The 25,181-nt window shown below is 35.4% G+C and overlaps 1 protein-coding gene across 2 annotated transcripts in view; it reads left to right on the top strand.

The window, feature by feature from the left end:
• LOC104865975 (dol-P-Glc:Glc(2)Man(9)GlcNAc(2)-PP-Dol alpha-1,2-glucosyltransferase) overlaps positions 1-25,181 on the top strand; it is a 169,470-nt gene that overhangs the window by 115,699 nt on the left and 28,590 nt on the right. For both annotated transcript variants that reach the window (XM_019208286.2, XM_019208285.2), the window contains exon 4: positions 18,747-18,884. The gene's annotated coding sequence lies outside the window, so the exon portion shown is untranslated. The remainder of the gene's footprint in view (positions 1-18,746; positions 18,885-25,181) is intronic.

Raw genomic sequence — 25,181 nt, 5'->3', positions numbered from 1 at the left:
AGGGATTGTTTCAGTGCCCTCACAAATGAGTATCCTGACATTCCTGGTTCAAAAACAAACCAGAAGAAAAACAAAATGAAACAAAACAATACTTAAGGACTAACATATTTCAGTGGGTTAATCCCTTCACGGAACAACTTTACATTCTATCCTGAGTCTTTAACATAGGGTCTCAGCCCTTTTCAACTTGTCCAAGAACTGTCTTGACATGAACCCCTGTGATTTTGTGTGCTGGTGAAATTTTGCTCATTTTGACTTACAGAAAAATGGTTCTTTTTATTTTAAAATAAAAATTAGAGGAACAAAATGCTTAAAGTATCAAGGGTTTCTGTTTAAATCAGCTTAAATATGAGCACATCTCATAAGAGCTTTGCAGGAGTATTTTTACTTTATCTTCCAAATACATTTGGAGCTCATAGAGCTGTGCATAAAAGGCTGTGTTCACAGAGATAGGGTATTATGACAGCCCTTGATCGAGTGTCTGAAACTCAAGGTTCTAATATAACTCTGCCATAGATTTTGTTACTTAAGTTACTATTCAAGAATCTCATTACTCGTTTTAAAGTGAGAAGATCCCATATATCACTAGAATTCTGTTGGGTTAAGATATAAGCAAATTTATATACCCAATATGAACAATAATTTTACAAAAAAACAGAAACAAAAAAACCAAAAAGGGGCAGGGATTTAGCTCAGTGGTTCTACTGCCTGCCTTGAAAGAGCAAGGACCGCAGTTCAATCCCCAGTACAAAAAAAAAAAATAAACCCCAAAAAAAAAAAAAAAAAAAAAAAAAAAAAAGAACAATAATTTCGACCCGGAGCCCTACCTAACCTTTTTATTATTGTTCAGACAGTTCAGTATCTGTTAACATTCATTTATTGAACAGCAGAGATATTACAGTTAGAAATATAATTTATTAATCAGCTTCTTTCATAAGCAAATCAAAATCCTGGGAAGATTTTAGAAACTTTGGCATGATACAGAGCAAATAACAGGCTTCAGCTTTGTCATTTATTAGCCATGTTGTCTTTAACAACTTATTAGCAAGTGAAATCACTATATGAAATCTTGAATCTAAAACACATGCAGTAAAAATAATTACTATAAATCATTTATTTACTTTATCCTTCACACTACAAGTCCTTCCTTGACTGCTTATGTAAAAGACCGGGTTTACCTAACCAAGGGATATAGAATCCAACCTCCAAAACAATCTCCAGCCTGTGCACGTCGCCCTCCACCACAGCCATCTCCCCAAGCTCTCATGGGCAGCAAATCCAAAGCAACATTAGGCACACTTGGATCTTAAACACAGGCCTGCAGGACAGGATGAAGGTATCATACAAGCCAGAGCAAGCTGGAAAATGAAGTATGTGCCCACAAGAAAATTTCATGACTGTATTTATAACAACAATCCAAATTCCTATCCACTGGTGAGTGAATATACACACTATGGTATATGATTGACAAAATGAAAAGAATATGATTTAGAAGTAAAATGAAGTACCAAACAAGTGATACATGCTGAAGCTTGAAGATATCTTGCTAAATGAAAGGAACCAGAAACAAACAAACAAAAAAAGTGGACTCCATTTATATGAAATACCCAGAAGAGGTAAATTTATAGACAAGTAAAGATGAAAAGTTGCCTGGTGCTATGGTTATAAAAGAAGTAGTTGACTACCAATGGACTCAAAAAACTTTTGGGGGTGATAGAAAATTCTATGACTAGGTTGTGTTGTTAGTTGTGCAACTTTCTAAAATGACAAGCCTCTGAGAGTCAGTGACTTTTATATTAAAACTAAATAATGATCTTAAAATTACGTATTCTCAGCTGGACTTGGTGGTGCATGCCTGTAATCCCAACTCAGGGGATCTAAATAATGATCTTAAAATTACGTATTCTCAGCTGGACTTGGTGGTGCATGCCTGTAATCAGAGCACTCAGGAGGCTGAGGCAGGAGGATCACTGCAAGTTCAAGACCAGCCTGGGCTACACAGTGAGTTCCAGAGCAGTCTGAACTACGTAGTGAGACCCTGTCTTAAAAAACAAAAAACAAAACAAAAAATTTTTTAAAAATAAAATTGTGTATTCTCAGGCCCAGAAATTCCATTCTATGGTAATACAAAAATGACACATCAGAAGGATATTTATTTCTGCATGAACATATCAAGCCACACAAATATCCACCACACACAGTAACTAGTTAAATATGCATCCCGCAAATTAGCCAATGAACCATTTAGTTCATGACCAGTAGTTAATGAGCTATATTTTATCTACATCATGAAATACTACAAAACATTTAAAAGAACGAGGCATTGAAATGGAAAGTTTTGTAAGATATGCTGTTCAGTAAAGAATGCAAAATAGAGAAGACATGAATGATACGGAAGAAGGAGAGTGTATACACACTTATGGACACAGCCATGTGCATGTTAGTATAACTTTAAGGCATCTCTAGAGGAATGTGTGTGAAGCCAAAGGTAGTGTTTCACAGGAAGGAAACTGGCTTATGGTTCTCAAGGATTTTATTTTCAAATACAGAGATATGTTGCTAAACAACAGGGATGTCTTCCGAGAAATGGGTTGTTATGGGATTTCATCATTCTGTGAATGCATAGTGTACTTGCTCAAACTAAAACAGCTGTGGTGTCAGTAGGTAGTATAATCTCTTATAGTAAGTTGCTTTGTCATTGATCAAAACATTGCTATGTGGCACGTGACTGTTTATCTTTCTGCATGTTTTCATTTTATATAACAGGCATTTGCAACATTATTCTACTCAATCATAAATTTGAAATTTAGAAAACATCAAATTCATCTCTTGGGTAAGATATATTAGGTCATGATAGATGGATATGCTTCTTGAAAATAGCTAGAAAACTCAATATTTTATAGAAACAATATTTTTTAAGGTGTTAGAGAACTTCGACAGCAACTAAAACAGATGGATTAATACCCCAGAGGGACAAGCAGTAAAACTGAACTGAAAATTCAGGGAAGGTCTTTCATTTGCTGAGGATTTTTTCCAGTTCTGGGAGTGGGATTAGAAATGACCCTTGCAGAAAGCAGCTTTTGTGGAAAAGAGAAATGGGTAAAACTTCAAGCAATTGGACATGGCTAGAATGAGAAAATTCGAGTTGAAGAGTTTGAAACATATCCTTGTTTCTCCCTAATAGTTTTGATGAATTCTCAGGTTGTATAGAGGGTAAGGAGCCAGACCAAGGTCTAAAGGGAGAATGAAATCTCATGACATTTTACCAACAAAATGCTATTCGGAGAAGGAGCCTGGAAACAACTCAGGAAAGCTAGGGAAACTTTGTACAGTGATTCCAAATATATACATACAGTACCAACATTGCCTGACCACTTCTGGAAGTTTGAATGGGTGTTATCTCACTCTAGATCTACTGCATGAGAAACTCCAAGAAACACTAGGCTGCATCTAAATCACTCAGAGAGCTTTAAAATTAACATCACTGAGGCTCAGTCCCAAAATGTCAGATTTAGTAAGTCTGGAATACAATCAAGAAATTTGTGTTTCTAGCGTATTCCCATGTGATGCTGTGTCTGCTGGTCTGGGGACCAAATCTGAGAACTTCTGCCCTAAAGGGAGTGGTAAAGACTACCATTAAGCATTATCCATGTAAGGTAATTACCAAATCTCAGGGCTTTGGAAGCCAGTAAGCCAGACCTAGTACCTCAGCAAAAGGCATTTGCTATGCACTGAGAACATCAGAATCTGAAGAGATGTTCTGAGTTGTAAAGGACTAACTTGAAAATATGGGACTTAAAAAATATGCCTAATCTTCCTTCCAAAAGTATTTGCAAACCATTGAAGCTTCTTGGGAAAATGAGTGAAAAACATCTGAAAAGCAGAGCGGCACATCTGAAGTTTGGGGAGATGGAAAATGTCTGGGTTCCCCAAACAAGCTCCAGAGCACTGTGGCCTCTGAACAGAGGTAACCTGGAGGAAGGCCATGATTTTAACTCAACCTCAGCCTCAATCCTTGATTGGATTGATGCAACCATCCCTTCACTTAGTCTGTGTAAGAGAGAAAATGATACATTTTCAGATGGAAGATGACATCTAGAGCCTATGCTTGTCTTTCTGCACAGATGCAGGCAGGTAATAAAAACATATGAGATGTAAGTAAAGGAGATATGATATGGTTAATACCAAAAAACAAATAAATACATAATACATAGCAACTAACTCACATGAATAAGTACAGTGTATAATTCATTTTATAATGGAAGAGGGTGGCTATGGTTAGAAAAAGGCAATGAGAGGAATTCTTGTGGTGCTAAAACTATTCAGTATGCTTATTTGATAGATAATAATGAATGTACACAAGTGGTAAGATCGCACAGAACTTAATACATGCACACACATAAATGTGTACAAGTAAAACTGGAAACATTGAAAAAGATCAGTTGATTAGATCAATTTGTGCACTTTTGGTATCATATTGTACTTGTGATATTATACTATTTGTGATCTTATTCAAGACATTACTATTGGTGAGGAGGAGTACACAAAATCCCTCCATACTGTTTTTTAAGAACTGAAATAAAATTTTCAAATAGTAAAAAACATTCTGTCACTGAAGTAGGCAAAACACTTTTTAGATAAAAATACACAAAACCAACTATAAAAATGATGCATTAACATCTAAAATTAATGTTCAGTATGTAGTTAAATTAAGAAATATTTTCTTACCCTAAAACTAAGATAGAAAGGCATGGAATGTAAGAAGATAATTTTATTCTTGCCAAAGGGCTCATATCCAGAATTTTTTAAAAAGTAAACTTTTATAAGTCAATAAATAGGAGATAAACAATGAGGTAAAAGGGTGAAAGATCTGACCCTAATTTAAATATACACATGCACAAAAATGTGAAAAAATAATTAGTATCAGTTGTAGAAAATCCCCAGAACAAACACACCAGGTGAACTGATAGAAAGACATGCAGGGTCATAGGTGACCAGTAAAAATGTACTTCTAACCCCCCTCTTCCAACAGCCACACACACAAACGCAAACACACACACACACACACACACACACACACACACACACTTCAAGTCACAGAAGGGGAAAGAAACAGGGATGGGAATAGGACATCAGGTTTTTAAATAATGAATGAGAAATTTTCAACTCAAAATTCATAGACATATGGAGCATTGATGATCCCTATAATAAAGACAGAGAAACACTGATAGACTTCATTGTCAAACTTAAGAATTAATGATGGATTATTAAGGTTTATATCCAGACATTCCTCCAAAGCCTCAGGTACTCATAGGTAGGGCTTTGGGAGATGATTGGTTCACAGTAGTGTGATGCTTAGCTGGTAGATTCACCCACTGATGAGTTTATAGTGAAATGCGATGTCAGGAGATGCAGCCTATTCAGAGTGAGTCACCAGGGGCATGGCCTGAAAGGGTCTATCTCCTTTCTTCCTCCCATGATACTGCCTTGCTTCCTGCTGCCACACCATAAACTGTTTCTTCTCTGCCATGTCCCTCTGCCATATCTCCCTGCCTTGGAGCCAGTGGGCTTTGAACTAAAACTTCTACAAACTGTGAGCCAAATAAACCTTTCCTCCTTAGAATTGTAGGCCTCGGGCATTGTTTCTCGGTGATGAGAGAAGTAACTGAGACAAAAAATGAAAATATTAAAAGCAGACAGAGAAAAAAGACATATTACCTTCATGAATTAACAATGCAGTATTATTGACCCTGGGCTTTTCAACAGTAACCAGTTGATTCAGTAGATTCAATAGAAAGTGGAATTTCTTCAACATGCTGAAAGAAAATAAAATGACAATTTAGAGATTGATGCACAGTAAAAGTATTCTTCCTTAAAAATAAAAATAAAGGCAATTTTACACAAGAAGAAAACAAAAGAGAGCATCCAAATGACCACTAGCCACATAAAATGGGCTTAGCATTGTAGTCATTGGTCTTCAATGAGATATCACTATAGCCACAAGAATGGATTAAATAAAAATGATAGAGAATAATAGAAAGTAATCCTGTATTACAAGGATGTGGAGAAATTGGAATTCAAACACACTGCTGATAGATGTATAAATTGGCATAAAAATAAAATATAACTTAGAAAACTTGAAGTTTCCATTAAAGCTAAATAAATATGCATTCTTTAAATTGTCAATACCTAAATACAATTTTGGGTATAGATGCAACCAATAAAAAAGATCAATACTGAACTATATGCCTGATGTGGAAACTAGGTATGCATCAACAGAAGAATGAATGATCAAATGAGGTGTATTTACGTAAAGGAATACTTTACAGCAAGATTAATAAAGGACAACTACATGTAATACAATGGATGAATCTCAAACTATAGTACTCAGCAAAATAAGCCAGAAACAAGAGTACATATTGCCTGAGGTCATTTATACATACACAAACACTATACTAAATAGTCTCTGCCATTTGGAGTCAAGATGGGGCTTACTCTTGGGGATAGGCATCAGGAAGGATCAGGCAGGGTTTCAGATACTGTGGTACTTTTCCTTCATCTGGGTGTTGGCTATATGGACGTATTTAGTTCCTGAAAATCTTACTGAGCTGAACATTTATAATATATGGATTTTTCAGTTTGCACACAATACTTCAACAAAATTAAAAAACTAAAATTTTATGTAAGCATTCTTTGTTATTAATGCATAAGTAATTAAAATTATAGCCTATGGAATCTTCATGACAGTCTTCTATATGATAACAAAGCACCAAAAATTAAATAGGAACAACTGAAGTTCCTGATCAAATGTTCGATTTTCCCCAGTAATTCTCAACATAATGCATATCAAAATCCTGCATATCTGTCCTGTGTGTATTTGACAAGGGGCTCACCTTGCTCATAAAAGTCTTCTAATTACATTTGAGGTGAGGAAAGATGTGTGAAAAGTCTTCCTAAGGTTGGATACATATAATCAGGTTATTTCTTCTTAAAAGACTGAAGTTAGTTCACTTGTTTTGCTGTATTAGTAATTGAACCACAGCCACATGTATACTAAGCAAGCCATTGAACTAGATCCTAAGTCCCTTTTTAATATTTTTGAGATAAGTTTTCACTAAGTTGCCCGTACGGGCCTCAAAGTGAGGAAACTCAGACATGAGTCTCCTGCCTCATACTCTCAGGTACCTAGGATTACGGGTTTGTGCTACTTCACAAGCTATCTGAAGTTTATTATCAAGAAATGAGGAAATTGCTTTCTTCTTGGAAAGGTATAAGATTTTAATGAAGTCTTAGTTGGCTAATTTGGTTCCCTATCTTTATGTTGGGACAGCTAAGCAATACAGCACTACCTCTACTTCTTTTGTCTAAAACCTATAGAAATTACAACCCAGTCCCAGAAATCTCTTTTGTTTGTTTGTTTTTGGTTTTGTGTTTTTAAGAAAAATAAATTGTGACAACTTATACTTTAAGCCCTTAGGTTCTATTTGGGCAGAGTGTGAATGAAGTCAAATGCAAAAGGGTTTTTGATAACTTATGGTCTGCTTTGCCCTGTCCTGTTGGGTGTGTTGAAATAGCTGTAATTCGTAGCTACATTTACCCCTGAGGAATCACTATGTTGCTGCAGGATATCAATAGTTACATAAATTTGAAATAATTGTCAGGTTTTTTATTTCATGGAAAAGATCACATTGTTGAGATACAGTGAAGTAATCTATTTTTAGCAATTCAGCTCAATGGTCCCTGGGGCTGAAATTGCTCTCCTGAGGGGAAATTTGGCCTCTGGTTCTTTTGAATTGTCCAGCTCATTTTTGTTTATTTTCTTTAATGTTGTCAGGTTCCTTAAGAGCTAGCTTATGTGTCAAGGACTTCTCTAGGGATAGAACAGGGAACTCTTGCACAGAGTTAGAGCCAATGTAGCATAGGGGAAACTGTATACAATTCATGGGGCTTAACAGGCTGTCTTGGTAAATGATTTTGTGTTCATGAGTTTACCATTGCCATCTTAAAGTGTAGGAGTCAATATTTTAATTGTCTCCAAAAGCTAGAAGAACTTGGAAAAATAAGGAACAAAAAGATAGGCCAAAGTCCAGTGTCAAAGACTAAGCTACTGAGAGAACTGACAAAGAGCAAGATGGAGAGCAAATGGTTAGCAGGTGTCCGGCACAGCTGTACCCTCAGTGCTGAAGTCCACAGCAGGGGTGTCCAAAATGTGGGAAACTGAGTTTCCTGATCAAATGATCACATCAAGAAAATCATAGAGAAAGAAACTTTTGGGAAAATGCCTCTGGACTCCATTGGAACAGTTAATGATTGATGCCAAGATTTAATGAATCTTAAACAGATACAGCTGCATTTTCTGGTCTCTCATAACCACAACCATTGTGTCCAAAAGAAATGCTCAATGACTCTGATTAGCCACCGGCTTGGTCTATCTGGGTGATAACCCATTCAATAAAAATGGATAATTAAGGGTTTATTATTATAGATTCTCTTTAACATTTTTGGATGCTTCCTATATGTGAGAAAATGTCATATTCAGAAAGAGCATTTTGTTTTTTGTATTCTAGAATATACTGATAACTCTGTACCTTTTTCTAGGCATAACATCAAGTAAACAAAACCTCAGATAATACATTTTACAAGGAGAATCACCCATTTCTTGGTTTCTTCCTCCTCTTTCTTCCTCTCCCTCCTCCTCCTCCTCTTCCTCTACATCTTCTTCACTAGGATTGACCATGAAACTTCTAAGGTCAAACAAATTGAATTTCTTCAGTAGAAAGTGCGAGACTCTACTCATTACCTTCATGATATCCCCTTGCCCACAAAGTTAGTGAAATTTGAGGCAGAAGAAAATATTTGAAGATAATAATTATATAGTTGGCAATGATTATCACCTTATTATTTTATTTGGTGCAACAGTGGAGTTTTGTTTGCTTTTATTTCTGAGTGTTGACTTGCAGCTGTTGAAAACAAACTACCAATCTGAGGAAGTGGGCTGAAGTTCTGTAGCCAATCTGCAGATAAATATGCAATACAACTCTGTTCACATGTTCTCATTTTTGGCTGCTCTCCTCTTCTGTCTCTTAAGAGGACACTTTCTATGGAACTTAGGGCCCACTTGTGAAATCAAGGATGATTTTATCTGTAAATCTTCCATTACATCTGTGCTGACTATTTTTCTAGATAGGTGACATTCACTGGGTCTAGATATTACAAAATGAACATATGTTTCTGGGAATAACTAACTATATGGCACTATAACTGGAAACATTTGTTATCTGATGGTATCTGATGGTGGTATAGAGAAAAGAAAAGGAAACTGAAGAAATTTAGGGAGTGTGAGAGAGCTGACTAGTCAGCAGAGTTCCATTGAAGGAAGCATTACCCTGATAAAAGGCAGCATTTATTGAGAATCTCAATAGAGCACAAATTATCACAGTGCCATGACTTATGCAGGGCATGAGTTTCTCAAAAGTTTGTTCTTTTCTGTCTGTTTTCATTTTTAACAGTTATGAATATTAGTCGTTTGTCTCTCAGAAAACTATTAATATTAATTAAACTATTAGACAACTATGTGAGCTCAAATTCATCTCATTTTCACTTGAAAGTCTAATTTCTAGAAATATATAAAAGGTCTGAGAATTCTTTCAATCATCTCATATAAATAATTGCAGCCAAAATGATTAATCCCTGACTTTTCAGTGAACAACTTCAATATTTCATTCTAAGCCACCTTAAAGATAAATTATCCATAGAGATACTAATTATAATAAGGTTTCTTGAGAGTGCAAATCAAGTACTCATAAAGTCATTCAGGCTCATTAATTTTAAAGTCTACTCAGTGCAAAATTCTATGGAGATATAGCATGCGATAAGTCATCTTGTTTTTAAAGAACAAATATGTATAATAGAAGATTATGTTTATATACCCTTTACACAAAAAGAAATTGGGTGGCTAAGGTTAGAGAAAACAGGAATAATGCATAACCTATGGATATATTTAGTAAAGAGATTTTTTTTTAAGTAATGCTTTTCTTCTCGGGGTTATTGTATGAAAAGCGATAATGCATTTAAAAAGTTTTGTATTTGATAAGATGATGTCAACTGGGCAGTTTTATAGCATTTTATTATTCTCAGAAAAATCTCTGACATCTTTAAGAATGTTTGCTATTTAAAGGAATATTTATGTTTTAGAAGTTGAAAACAGCTCTTGGAGAAAGAACCATATGATACGGATTGCTCTCTGTCTGTGGGCAGTTGATTCTCAACACTTTTCCTTGTTATCCAACATTCACACACAGAAGCCCACACATACATAATTTCCATGCTGATTTTAAGGAGATAATTTTGGGGATCACTATTTTTGGAAGAAAAACAAGAGAGAATGAGGAGGGAGTTATCAGTGGGAAGAGCCAGCAATGAAGTTAATCACGGAGTGATAAAAACACTAAAATCATTAAGTAATGTAAGTTTTTAGCCAACCAACATAGGCAGCAAGAGATATCTTGCTTAGAGAAATGCATAAGAAAGTAGTCAAATTTAGAAAACTTTAGAAGTCTTAAATATATGCCCAATTCATATCCTGAATCAGCCTGGTGTAAGTCTCAAGAATTTTTGTAATGCTTATGTTTTTAAAATACAAATAGGCACAATCACAAATATAACAAGGTATAAAACAAAATAGGAATTAATCTTGATCACTATTTTCACAAAAAAATCACCAGTTTGATTTACTTTTATTTTTTATTTCTATAATTTTGTAGGACAAGCAACATTTTCATCATATAATTATTTAACAGCAAGGAATACATATGTTTCCAATTAGCAGCATACAGATTTTCCCTTTTAAACCATCATTACATTTGAATTATGCAAATTTTTATTTTGTTTATATTTGGGTAGAAACATAATTTATTTCCAGTAGGTCAATAAACCATAGACCAATGTGTCACTTAGAAAATACTGTTAGGGATCTCAAACTCTAAGTATTATCATTCTTATTTTTTCCTTAGAACAGACTATTTGAAGTTTTTCATTAATGAGTTGTTTTGTCTTTAGCATATTAAACATTACTTGTCACTTGTTCATTTATTCAATACATGTTTGAGACTCTACTTGAGGAATTATTAGTTGGTAAAATAATTATTAAACATTTAAGCTGGGTGTGGTGGCTCACGCCTTTAATCCCAGCACTCAGGAGGCCTAGACAGGATGATCTCTGTGAGTTCGAGACCAGCCTGGGCTACATATTGACTTCCAGGTCAGTCTCAACTACATAGTGAGACCCTGTCTCAAAAAATAAAACAAAACAAAACATTTAAAATCTATGGAAATCAATGATAAAATTTTCAAGTGAATAGAAACAGAATAGTGAACAAATATCACTGTAATTTTAAATAGAACTAAATGTTTCAAATGAAATGAAATATGAATATATAAAAAAGAGTGACAGAATTTTGAGAATTAACTTTAGATGAAGAATTGATAAGTAGACACTTAAGGTTTTCTTCTTCAGAATGTGTTCTACTTCTCACATTTACCTTTTAAATTTAAAAGTTGATGAATTAAAATTAAATTAAATTTAAAGTTGATAAATTTAAAAGTTATTTTTCTGTACCCTTTTGCTGTGCAGAAAAATAAAAGATACCTTTAATATTCTACTCTTGTGCTGAATTTCTGGAATCTTGACTATTATACACATTAATATAGATTTATTGTTGACATAGCTAATTGGAGTTCTATATGCCTCACTTATTTGTATGTCAAATACTTTTTCCATGTTTGGGAAGTTTCCTGCCATTATTTCTGTGGATAGGTTTTTTATGTCACCTCCCCCATCTCCTGCTTTTCACTGACTCCAATCAATATTTTATTGTTGTTTGTATTATCTTGCAGTTATTGGGTTGATTTTTCATGGCTCCTTGCTATTTTTAAGAACTCATTCTTTTCATGATTGCTAACTGCAATCCTGTCTTCTAGAACTGATATTCATTCTGTCCTCAAATTGGCTTATTCTGCTGCATATACTTTCAATGTAATTTTCAATCTCCTGGAAGTCTGTTTGAATCCATTTAAACAGCTGTTGGATTCCATTTCTTTCCTATGTTAGACTTTCGTGCTTTTCATTATTTTCCTAAGCTACTCTATTTTTTAAAAATCTACATCTACTCTAGTTTCACTGAGCAAGTTCTTCATTATGTTATTTTTTTATGTGAGAGATTATTTATGATCTGATTTTCTCCCTCTATAGTTGCATTCATCTTTTTCTTTCTTTTTTTAGATTCTGCTGCTCTCTTTTCAGAAAATTCAGCTGGATGGTTTCTGATTTCCTCTGTCTCAATGTTCTCTGGACTTGTGCTGGGAGGGCTGGAAGTCTGGGGTTGCATTTTGATCCTACTTCTTGTCATTTTCTATTTTTTAATTTTAATGTGTTTTTCTGTGAAGGATAAGCTTGAGACATTTCTAAGTAAATGGATGCACCTTGAGATCATTCTCTTAAAATGAAATAAATCAGACATACATGTGTAAATATTGAATTGTTTCTCTGGTATGAAAAACTGAAAGTGTAAATAAGGACCAAATTGTATAATATATATTGTGATACAGAAAGAAATTATTCAAATTAGAAGGGAATTAGGAAAGGGGAAGAGGGGAATAAAGGAATGGAAATTTTAAATAATGAGAAAGAAAGGAATGGAAACAAAACTTTTATCAATAAGGAGGAAAGAAGCATTGAAGAGAAGGGAGGACAATGGGAAAAAAGAAGAATCAGGTTATGTCATGTACAAGTACAAATTCCTTATGATGAATGTGATCATCATATATCTAATATGTACCAATAAACAAATTATTTTTCCATTTTTATTGAGTATATTTGTACTTTTTAAGTATACAGTACAGTTACATTCATCATTGGGATCTTGTACCTTTACATGACAGATCTTGGTTCTCATTTTTTCCCCATACCCTTGCTTTCCCTTCAGCCTCTCCCTCCCCTATTTACAAAGACTTTGTTTCCATTTGTTCATTTTCTCATATTTTTTCTTTTTCCTTATTTTCTTTCCCCTACAATTCCCACTTCCCTTATACCTTTAGCTCTTTTCTTCCTATTTCAAATTATCAGTTATATAATTTGGATCTTATTTACACTTTTAGCTTTTCACACCAGAGAAACTACTCGGTTTTTACACATGTGTGACATTTATTTCACTTAAGAGTATGGCCTCAATATGCATCCATTTTCTTATGAGTAACTCTAGCTTCTCATTCTTTCTGGCTGAGTAGTACTCCATTTTACAGAAAAACCACATCTTCTTTATCCAGTCTCCAACTGATGGGCAATTAGGCTGTTTCCAAGTTTTAGCTATTACAAACTGTGCTGCTATAAACATGGGTGAACATATATCATTGTGGTATGATTCTTTTAATTCTTTTGGACAGATACCCAGCAGAGGGATAGCTGAGTCAAATGGAACCTCTAATCCCAGTTCTTTGAGGTATCTCCATATTGATTTCCATAGTGGTTGCACTAGTCTGCACTCACACCAACAATGGAGAAGGGTTCCTTTCTCCCCACACCCCCACCAATATTTGTTTGATTTCTTAATAGCAGCCACTCTTTGTGTGGTGAGGTGGAATCTCAGTGTTGTTTTCATCTGCATCTCTTGAATGACTAGTGATATGGAACATTTTTTCATATGTTTATTTGCTGCTCTTACTTCTATGTCTGAGAAATGTCTGTTCATGTCAGATGTCCATTTTTGAATTTGGTTTTTATATTTGGGGAGTCTGATTTTTTTGAGTTCTTTATATATTCTAGATAATAGTCCTTTGTCTGAGGAGCAGCTGGTAAAATTTTTTCCCACATTGTAGGTTATCTCAGCTCTGTTGGTGGTTAAACTTAAATAATTAAAAAACCAAAAAATAGAAGACAATAAATAGCCCAAGAAAGTCTGTGCATTCAGAAGTAAGTCAATGTCAACAATTATTGTTCCTTGGGAATATCTTTTAACATAAGAAACCAATAATACCAAAGTACCAGTGGTGACAGAGAAAAATATTTCTATTTTCTCATGTCTTCTATTTTATTAGGAGTCATTCTTTCAGAGCCACCAACTAAAGATGGAATGAGTAGAGAATTACTTATTCTTTGAATATATATTGCAGTTACCAAAGCACCATGCCTGTCTGAATTGAAAATTGCTTGGGGTATGGGATAAGTAGTAACCCTTCCTCACATTTAAGTGATAAGATTATTAAGAAGTACCATATCTAAATGGATCTTGGTGTAAAATTGGAAGTAATTATTTTAGTTCTTTATGTCTTGTAATAAGCGCCTATTTCCATCAGGTCTTTTCTGATCAAAGTAATTTCATTTCCTATCTTGATAGTATCATTACTATAAAACTAAATTGCATTAGATCTTTAACTTTTTGAGATCATCCTTCAATTTTTACCCACAACATAATATTCACATTTACTCTTGATATTATTGTGGAGTTCAGGTTGTTTTGATATGTGCATTTTTCTTTTTACATCAACAATCTATATTCTATTTAGAACTGAAAATTAAAAATGCTTGACTGTCTTCCTTACTTAGTTGACTTCTAGTTTTCTGGGTAGAAGTTTGTAGGAAGTTTAAGTGGCAACATCTTCCTGTTGTATCTGACCATAAATACGAGTTATGCAGTAAAAGTAAATGATTTCACTTCATACAAGGAAGATAGGAGAATCTGTGGTATAAGGATGAATGCCATAGCTGGCACTCAAGGCATTAAAGTCATTAATGATATGTTTATATGAAAATAAAAATCATTTTTATATGTAGAAAGGTAATGGTACTAAATAAAGACACTTCTGATAAGTCCCCATTATATCCTTATTGTTTTCTATATGCCCTGGGCAAAATAGTTTTCATTCTTAGAGCTTTTGCACATTTTTATCTTTAAAGCACAGAATATGATCTTTGGTGTGTAAAAGAGATTTTATGAGTTTTATGGGCCCACATGGGGGGAGAGCATAAATCCTATCTATACCTGTGGAGCTTGAGATGGTAGAGGACATGGATCTCTAGAAGACACTAGGCACTTAGGTCCAAGAGAACAAAAATAATCACTCTGGGAGCCAGGGATCTAGCTCAGTGGCAGAGCACGTGCTTAGCTTGTACAAGACCTCAGGTTTGATTTTCAAAACCCCCAAAGATAATAATGATTAGTTATAAATCTGAATGAGCAAGAGTTTTGTGAAGTAGGCCAGGAAGACTTGGATGTTGAGCAAACGCATTTTCAGAATGTGAGTCTCTAGGCTTTTCTTGATCATCAGGTCAGCTGTGCTCTGTACCCTTCTCCAGATAAGTTTCTGCGGGAAGCTTATAACTTGGGACAGGAGAAGGGCCCTGGAAGTAGGGAATGAAATGATTCAGATTAACATGGGCTGGAGCTGCAGAATTCTACTGGGATACATCAAAACTACTCACCCGAAGGAAACCCTAGACTGGAGAAGAACCCAGAGATTCTGAAAAACAGAAGAGTAATAAAGAGCACTGGCTAAGGTTGATGAAATGGGAATGGATGGACAGCAGAGCAACCAGGAATAGCAGAAAAAATAGACAGCAATAGCCATGAGGTTGCAACTCTGATGATACAGACATCACTATCCCACTCACCCTGTGGTTCCAGCTGCACGTCCTGCCAGCCATTTCTTACCAATTAGCAGCTTTACCTTCATCTCTTAAACCTATAGAGAATGGAGAACACTTTATTATATGCATCGATACACTAGAAGTTCTCAGGAGATTTGGTGGCAAATAATTACAAGAAAACATTGATATTCCTGTTCATCACATAGAATAAGTACCTGGAGCAGTGAGGTCTGGAGTCAGATAAGCTATGGTCCATAAAATTTGACATGTTTTTTTCTTCACAGATATTTGAGGCTGGGCATATGAAGCTTAGATTGCATGTGAATATCATTATAAATAAGTTCTCATTCTCTTTTCTTCTGACAACTCTGTAAATGGAACAGGGCTAACATTTCCATCCCCGCTGAATATTGGAGAAAACAGTGTCCAAAGAGGAAGAGTGCATTTCAGCTCCGAGATGATTCCCAAGGCACTTACTGCTCGGATTCTACATTCTGGATGTTTTCTGTTTAATCTTCATATTATCTATATTTTATCCTGATTTTTATTTTATTAGTTCATTTTTGCAGTACATAATGATTTCATTCCTCTTGGGAAACTGGTACATGTACAAGTCACATCTTGATTCTTTTTCCAACCCGTTCCTAAATGTCTGATAATTATATGTTCTGGTATTTTCTGCCTTATTCTACATCAGTACAAATATTTTTTATTTAAAAAGTAGTATAATTTAGCATTCCCTTCATTAAAATTATCTGAAATGAAATTTTTACCTAATTTAAAATTTTTTAGTAAACTCATTCATTTTTTCCAGATAATAAGACATGTCAAGGTCCACAGAATCATGTGATAGATACTTTATTTTTTTTCCAATTTGAAGTTAAATTTTAAAGGTCACTTTTACAACCTCCCAAACAGAGGGCTCTTCTTGGTGAAAACAGAGGAAAAAATCTAGCATCTAATTCAATCATTTTAAGATTGCTCTGCCTAGTCTATAAGCCTATCAGTTTTCACTCATCTCAAAATACCCCAGTACCTCTTTCTGAGGAATCCTCCCAATATCTTAAATTTCTTTCATTGGGTCAGATCTTCTAAGGACTCTGTCACCTCCCCATAGCACCACATACTGGGGACAACGTTGTGAACACACAAGATTTGGAGGGGGGGGCTTAAAATCAAACATACAGACTCATTTCTTTTATAGTTTAGATAAATTTGTCCAATATTAGTAGCCACAGTACTATTTTCCAAGTGTGGTATCATCATAGTTGTTGTTTCGTTTAGTTTGTAGCTACCACAAGGAAGTAGGTAGCAAATAATGTACTGTTACAGAATAAAACTGATTAAGGCACAGCTGTTTCGGCACTTATTTTACAGCCAAAATTGAAACTCAGTTTTAATTCTGAAGCATAATTTTTAATATTTATTTTATATTTTTCTTTTCATAAAAACAGTGCAATTATCCCACAAGCCTGTGATGAAAAACTGTCTTTGGGTTTAAAATCTCAGGATTTAATATGATCAATTCCAGTCTTTGGGCTGCAAGGTGCTATTTAATTGGCTCTGCTCAAACAGAGCAATGTGTGAAGCACAACTATCAATGTGTGGTTTACTGTTTCTTAAACATTTATGATTTTGCTTCCTGGGAATGATTTCTCATCAATGTATGATGTGATTCTCTTGTAGCTAAATAAGTTGACTGTTTTGGAAATGACCTCAAAATGTAAAACTACTAAAATTGTGATAGTTTTCTGTACTTCACTGCAAGTTGAAAGCTTCTAACCCTTCTATGAGGAGTTAAGCACTTGTTACGTAGGCAGTTTACATGTTTATGATGAAACTTTCAGGTGGTCTTAGTCAGTTCCACTGAGTATGAAGAACCTCATGGAAAAGCAAATCCCTTTTGTCTATCAACATTCTGGTTTAACAGTCATCGCGCTATAATGATTAAGGGAAATTAGACTAGGTCTGAATTTTAGACCTACTCTCATTAGTTTCTGCTTTTAAAAAATAAATATAATAATCACAGCTCCCTCATTGAGTAGAAGAAATATTAAATGCAAAAGTGTATTTTTAAAAAGCAAGCAAACAAACAAACAAACAACAAAACAACTGAGTAAAGACAGGCGCCCAGCAGACATTCAACATTCTTTCCCATCATATCTATTTTGTCCTCTGTTACATTTTCCCCAGCATAACGGTTCCACTCTAACTTGTCATAGCTTTGATTTACAATTACAGACACATTGTCAGTCCTTCCCCTTTTTAGTACATGTGAATCCTTACCACCAACTGAGGTTTGAGCCCCTTCCCAAATGCAGGTGTTTTTGCTGTGGTTGGGCAAGAGATGGGGCCTTATGTGGTTATGTGGTTATCAAGGCTTCTACTTCACAGAAGGGAATTAAAGCCCATATGAAAGAGGACTGAAGCAGCATTCACTTAGCATACTTTCCAGCCTTTCTGCTATGAGAATGCAGTGAGAAGTCTCTCACCAGGTACTAGAGCTTTGATCTCAAATTTCCCAGCAGCCAGAACTGTAAGAATGTTCTGTTCTCAAATTACCCCGTCTCATGTGTTTTCTTATAGCAGCACAAAATAAACTAAGACACTACCTCTACTGCTCTCCCTGTTCTTACAATTCATAATTATCCCACATTGCAATACTCAGTTTAGTAACCATGGAGCTTTTCTTGAACCATCATTTCCTCTTGGAATATCCTCTTTTTCTTATGTATACCATATTTAATCTCAGTGATCCAGGTACATGTCTTAGTTTGTATTGTGAAAGAGCACTGATGGAATTGCCAGTTGTTTGGTGTCTAATTGCAGGTCTGATACCAACTAACGGGATGAGGTGAAACAAGTCAGGCAATCTTGATCATATTTCCAGAATCTGAAAACTGCAGAAACTATTGTATTGGTATCACTGACCTTAGAAATTGGGGTATAAATCTTAAGATGTAGTAATTTACTTTTTAAAAAATCTAGCTGGCACAGATTCATCATGCACAATCTTACCTCCTGATCTCAATACCAAAGGATGACTCATCCCAGCAATTACTTACTGTTAAGGATCAGTTAAGCCAAGTTCATGTTCCAATTTCAGGAGAGAGCTGCCCTGGCTGCACAGCTGAAGAAGAGAAATGAAGAAGCAGTGTATCTTCATGGCCTTGACTCTGGCACCAGAGAGGACCCTGTATAATGGGATCACCTTTGCTCTGCCCAGTATCCTTGGAGCCCAGAGGTAAGCGATCCACATGGCTGACTCGACATGTGTGAGGTGCCAGTTATTCCTACACAGAGAAATTATGAAGAACAGCTCAGCTCCTTCTTTTTTAGTTGTTCATAGGCCAAATGGATAATTGTTATGCTTGAGGCCCAAATAAGGTAGAGCATAAGGTGTTATAGCAAAATCAGGTTAAGAATGGACCCAGACTCCTCAAAATCATTGCTCTGTTATCTGGTGATTTCATTAATCTGTGCAAAAGCAGCTATCCTTTTTTCTATACCTTAGCTGTTACATCTCAAGAATGAAAATAATGACAATAATGACCCATTTGGTTACTGTAAAGATTAAATTAATACTTAGAAATATGAAAGTATTCAATGCATAGTTTTGGGTAGTGGCAGTAGTAATATAAGTAGATTTTCTTTCGTGCATTTCTTTTTTATTGCTTTTCTTCCTAACAGTGCCCTGCTAGAACCCCACATCTGTCTCCACAGGATTTAACCTTGTTGGTTTACATTTTTCATAACCAATATGAGTGATTTGTATGATGATAGTACTTCATGCACTCTGGAAACAAGTACAGGTATTTTATTCTCACATCTGACTGTTCATTCTATCAACTTGTCCAAAGGAGATGTCTTGTCGAATTTCCTAAGAGATGAGGATACCTGAAACATATGGGTGCATATACATGAGAATCTGCCCATTCATGTTAGCCAACTAGTAGTCAGTAAACATGGCTTACATGGAAAGCATAACAAGTAGGTGACATTTTAATGCCAGCTGGAAGTAAGACCAGAACTAGGTTGAAAAGTCTTCTGGATTTTGGTTCTTAGAAGTCATTGAGCAGATCAGTTCAGGAGACAATCAGTATTGATCTAGACTGATGTGAGAGTGGGTGATTAAATCCATACCTAAATTCCTCAGGAGATGCAATAGTATTGAAAATAGAATTTATAAGCTTAAATTTGGCTTCTTGAATTCAGTAAAAGTAGAGAGCATTATATTTGTAATTCACTGGGGCACCTTGAAGACTAATAACCTTGACTTTCTTAAGATTAGTTTCCTCTAGCTGGAGTACCTCCAAAGTATTTTCTGGCTGCAATGAGTGTTGTTATTGTCCCAATGCCATTTATCCATGTCATTTTTTCTGGTAACACTAAGTTATGTATAAATTTAAACCTTTACTGTGTAGGTGTATTGAATCAGATACCAGCATCATTTTTTTTTCTAGAACATATGGTAAAGAGAAGTCAATTTATTTAAAGGGTTTTTTTTTGAATAGGAGAAGTACCCTATTAAGACACAAAAGTGTTTATTAAAAATCCTTGACCTATTTAACATGTAATACCAATTCCCACACCTGAAAGAAAGTTTAGATTTTATGTACTCCTCTTGACTTTTTCTCTTGGTGGGAAGGGCAGCAACTGGAAAGTTGGACTTGTAGGATTAGCATTAATGAGAATAACGAATTACTTTAAAAGGAAGTCACTCCTAACTTTTAATTCTTGGTCCTGTATGGAGCCTCTATCATCTCACAAGAGTGATGTTCTTTCTTTTTTTTTTGGTAGCAGGGATCAAACTGGGATCCTTGTGCTTTCGAGGCAGGTGGCAGAACCACTGAGCTAAATCCCTGCCCCAAGAGTGATATTCTTAAGGACAAAGATCTTACCTAACTCATCCATGTTTGGTGCATCTAAAAACTGAATAATGGTTGTTAATTTATGTTGGATGAATGACAGTATTTTTTTATTCCCTTTGCTTGTCATTTAAATTTAAATATTGATATTCTTAGTGGATATAATTTAAAAGTTTTCATTTCTTTCCTCATTCAAGGATATTAAAATTTCTTTGTGCTCTTTAAAATAAGCCTGAAGAAACAAAAATTATTTCAATTTTCTCTCTACCATGATATTCAAAATTCTTACTTTCATAACTCTTGTCAAAATCTTAAAAGTATAATAGTCAACGCTAATATTAGAGGCAAAGGAATTGTAAGGCCATCAGAAAGTAGTATAAAATTTTTTCATCAGTTATAAACATGTTTCTCTGGCAATGATGTTGGTTTAGAAAATCAAAGGAGCATTCACTCATGAGTATGTTAGCATACATTTCTTTTCATTGTCTCTATTTTTCTAGAAAATTTTCTCCATTTGTTAAGAAATTCTAAGATAATCACTTATATTTATTTAATCACTTTCATCTTAGAGTCTAGCAGTTTGCAAATCAGACCTTTGCATATACTTCATCTACATGTAATCCTTTTTATACCTCAATTAAATAGAAACCTACAGTGAAGGATTCTCTTCTGCTCCCCTGCACTTTGATATTTGTAGACTGACAACTTTAATTATGCTCCTCATAAAGCAAGTGTAGGATTTTTTTCTGGCATCAAAATAGTCCCAAAGAGCTATAATTAAAATGAGGTGGCCGATATGCTTCTTTTGATTTAGAGCAACGCAATTCAACTTAACCTTCACAGTATGATGACATAAAAGGCAGAGCTTGCAAGTGGTGACACTATTCCACCCATAAATTTGAATTAATTAGGTTGGCATTCTTTACTGTCTGACAAGTTACATAAATAAAACTGTAATGTAGATGCCAAAATAAACTGACACAAGAAAGAGAGGGAAGGAGAGGGGAAGGAAAGAAGGAGGGTAGGAAGGAAGGAAGGAGGGAAGGCGGGAGGGAAGATTCCCTTGTTGACACTAGTCATGTTTTCTTTCTTATTTTCCTATGGTTGCTGAAAAAAAAAAAAGACAAAAACAAAACAAATTGACAGTTGTGAAACAGATGTACAGAAATACCTTGAGGTTAGAGTCATTCATGTTCATATTTAAGACTCTGAATACTTTGGACATAGAAAGTTTTAAATATAAATTCTAATTATTATGCACATTATGAGACCATGATATAAACTGTCATAGTTGAATATTTTGAAACACAAAATTATCAAGTCCACAGAGAAGCAGGAGCATTAAGAGCTCTTCTGAGCTCAGATTAATCATTATACTTGTGGAAAACCACTTCACCCCTACTGAGATTCCAGCGTGTTGGTCAAGGATCATTTTCTCTTCCTAAACATGTCAATAGAAGTCAAAACTCCAGCTGTTATCTTTATTTACCCAAGCAAAAATCTATTATACAGGTAGTTCAAGTTTTTATTTACCCCCTGTTATGATGCTGAAATGTCAAGAGAAAAGTGTACCATTTCAGGTCTGATATATATATTTCAGGTGTCATGCCTTCCTGCCATAATGTGGTGCCTCATCACAGGCCTAGAGCAAGGGAGCCTCTAGAGAGGCTGCCTAGGAGGGATGTCTCCTACATCTATCACTTGGAAACAGGGGTATTTAGAATTTCTTCTGTGACTTAATAAACCATTTTGTTTCTATTGCAGGATGAATTTTAGCTGGTAATTGACTTATAGCTTCTTTTTCATACTGATCAAACTTACATCAACTCCCTACTCATGGATTAATGATAATATAAAGAAAGGACATACTAGCTTTAATTTAGCTATTTGCATGAAAGCATTCTATTCTGCTCCTGATCCTGTCTGCTAGTTTCAAGGTAGCATTTGCCTACCTGAAAACTTGTGTGAAATTTCCAAATATCATGTCACTTTTTCAAGATTTTCACAGTATTCTCATGCAAGATTTTAAAAGCTCTTCCTGTACCTAGGGATGGGAAAAAAATAGCATGGCTTAATCTGACATCAATAATATAACTGTGGGTTAAATACAAACATGGGTATTCCAAAATACATGTAAGAGCCCAAGTGGACATGTCAGTAGTATGTGATTGTAAGTTGACATTTTTATCAGGTTATTTGGAGCCTCAAAATAATTTTTTAAAATAAATGTCAGGTCACCCTCAGTTTCCTATGAGTGAAACACTACGACTTGCTCCAGCTCTGGTTTAATCTTGTGGCTCACATTGGGGCCTTCATTCTGAGGTGTGCAACCCTCCATTCTTTCCTTATCCTTTGTGATGATGACAGCGACGCTTTGTTTTCATAGCTGAAGCAGCCTACGAGCTCTTTTCTATTAGGTATCTGCATTTCCTCTGAGTTGAGTTTTTGCTCTTTCCAGGAGGTTTGTCATGAAATAAAGCTGCTATAGAAAAGTTTTCATTTTTTGTTTTTGTTTTTGTTTTTTTTTCCACACAGCAGGCTGAATTTCTAAGTCACATGGTGGCTTTGTTCTGCCCCAGCAGCTATGAACAAGTCAGTGGCCAAAAAGAAAATAATGAATGTGGCCTTAAAGATGCACATATGGTCAGGCAAACAGAAACAGAAATTCCTGATACCAGGTTTTTGTGATATGCCAAACATTGCTCAGAGTGGACACAAATGGTAAATCATTGAACTGTCTTCTCAATAACTCTAAGAGTGTAGAGTAAATGATAAATATACAATATGAAAAGGCCAAGGTACTAACCTTTGGTGCCCAGGGTGCTGCTTTTCTGAAGTTTAAAAACTAAGAGGTTGGCCCTACGAGGAGGTCCTTAGGTCGTGAAAACTGTCTGTGGGACCCTAGCGTCCAGGTCTTGATCCTTTGTCCCTAGTTCATGTAAGGAGGTGTCATGCCTTCCTGCCATAATGTGGTGCCTCATCACAGGCCTAGAGCAAGGGAGCCAACCAGGTATGGGCTGAAACCTACAAAAGTGAAAGGCATTTTGCTTTGTAATTTGCTTATCTTGGATATTGTTGCAGTGATGGAAAGCTGACTAGTACCCAAACACACAGATGTATATATGATACCTCCATCCTTCCAGCAGTTTAGATAAAAATACTCAGAGTAATCTTTGATTGTTTTCTTCTTCAAATCCATACCCATGAAAACATATTATTGCTTCTACTAAGGGCATACATCTAGACCCTGTTCTGTATCTCCATGATCATCACCTTGGTCCAGGCCACCACACATCTTGCCTGGATGTCTGGGCTTATAAAGAGAACTCATCATTCTACTCTGAGCATTTGCCCAGGTCCACCTTATCTATAGGCTCTCTAGTGATTCTTCTAAAACTAAACTCAGATCTGTCTTCTCTGTGTTCAGCAGTCTGCTTCATTCAGTCTTTACAATGCTCTGTCTGTACCTACCTGATCTCGTGTCACCCCCACCGTTCCTCCTGCTCCACAGGACCCAGCCCCATTCAACTTCTTTTTGATTCTATGAAAAAAAAATAGAGAAAAATGCCATCATCAAATAATAAGGTAATAAAATAGTTATAACACTGGATCTTTAAAGTCATTACTCAGAGTAGAAGAGATAAATTTGCACACACACCAGACAAATTTGGCCTTCTGGCCAGATATCTACTTGTCTAATCACTCCCTTTGTAGATCCTTGTTCAAATCTCACTTGTTTTAACATGGGAAAGTATTTTTAAAAAATTTTTAGTCATCATTTTCATTCGGATTACACCTTAGGTCCAGAAAGATCAAATATCAAGGCTATGATGTGAACCTGTGCAGTTGGATTTATAAAGGAGTCATTCGATGACAAGACAAATGCATGCAACAGGGCCAGGATTTTGCTCAGTGGCACTGCACCTACCTGGCAGAGGCAAGGTCCTGAGTGTGGAAAAAAATAAATGCACGCTAGAGTCACAATGTCAACCTTTTAATCTCCATTTTGCATATGGATGTAAACCGGGGGCATCACATACAGTTTGAGGCACCAAACAATGGGAACACAGACAGTCTTACTCAGTGTGGCTTTCATGACAGTGGCTTTGTATGGGCTGCTTGTCTATGTGAAATGGGCCACTCTTTCTGTTTTAGAACCTTCCTTCCAGATTCAGTCCAAAAGCAATCTCTGTGGCCAGGCTTCCTTCAGTCTCGCTGAATCTTTGGTCTATTTTCTAGGACCTGTTCCCATATCATATCGCCCTGTGGCTGTATATTCATCAAGTTGTACTGTTTTATCTGTGTACAATTTTTATGCTTTGTATCTGACATAATAAATACCTTGTGAGTGCTGGTTCGAACATTTGATAAATGACCGAATTGTTAAACTGAGCGTTCTAGGCACAAATTAAAATTTCGTGTGCATAAGGGTTTCTGCCTTCCAAAAGCTAAAGTAAGTGAAATGGCACTCATATATCTATATACACATGAGTGTACAAATATGCACAGACGCACACATACTTTTATTGCCCCAATTTCTGAAATCTGGTCATCTTATTCTTAGCATATCTCATCTCTCCCATCAAGTCACATTATAACACATTTTAATATTTTAATGTGGACTTTGCTTAATGCAGGAAGCATTTTTTTTTTTTTTTTTTTTTTTTTTTTTT

The sequence above is a fragment of the Fukomys damarensis genome, unplaced genomic scaffold (assembly GCF_012274545.1).
Source record: "Fukomys damarensis isolate Sample0158 unplaced genomic scaffold, DMR_v1.0_HiC HiC_scaffold_15, whole genome shotgun sequence".
Lineage (NCBI taxonomy): Eukaryota > Metazoa > Chordata > Mammalia > Rodentia > Bathyergidae > Fukomys > Fukomys damarensis.
This window is presented reverse-complemented; position numbering and strand designations above follow the sequence as displayed.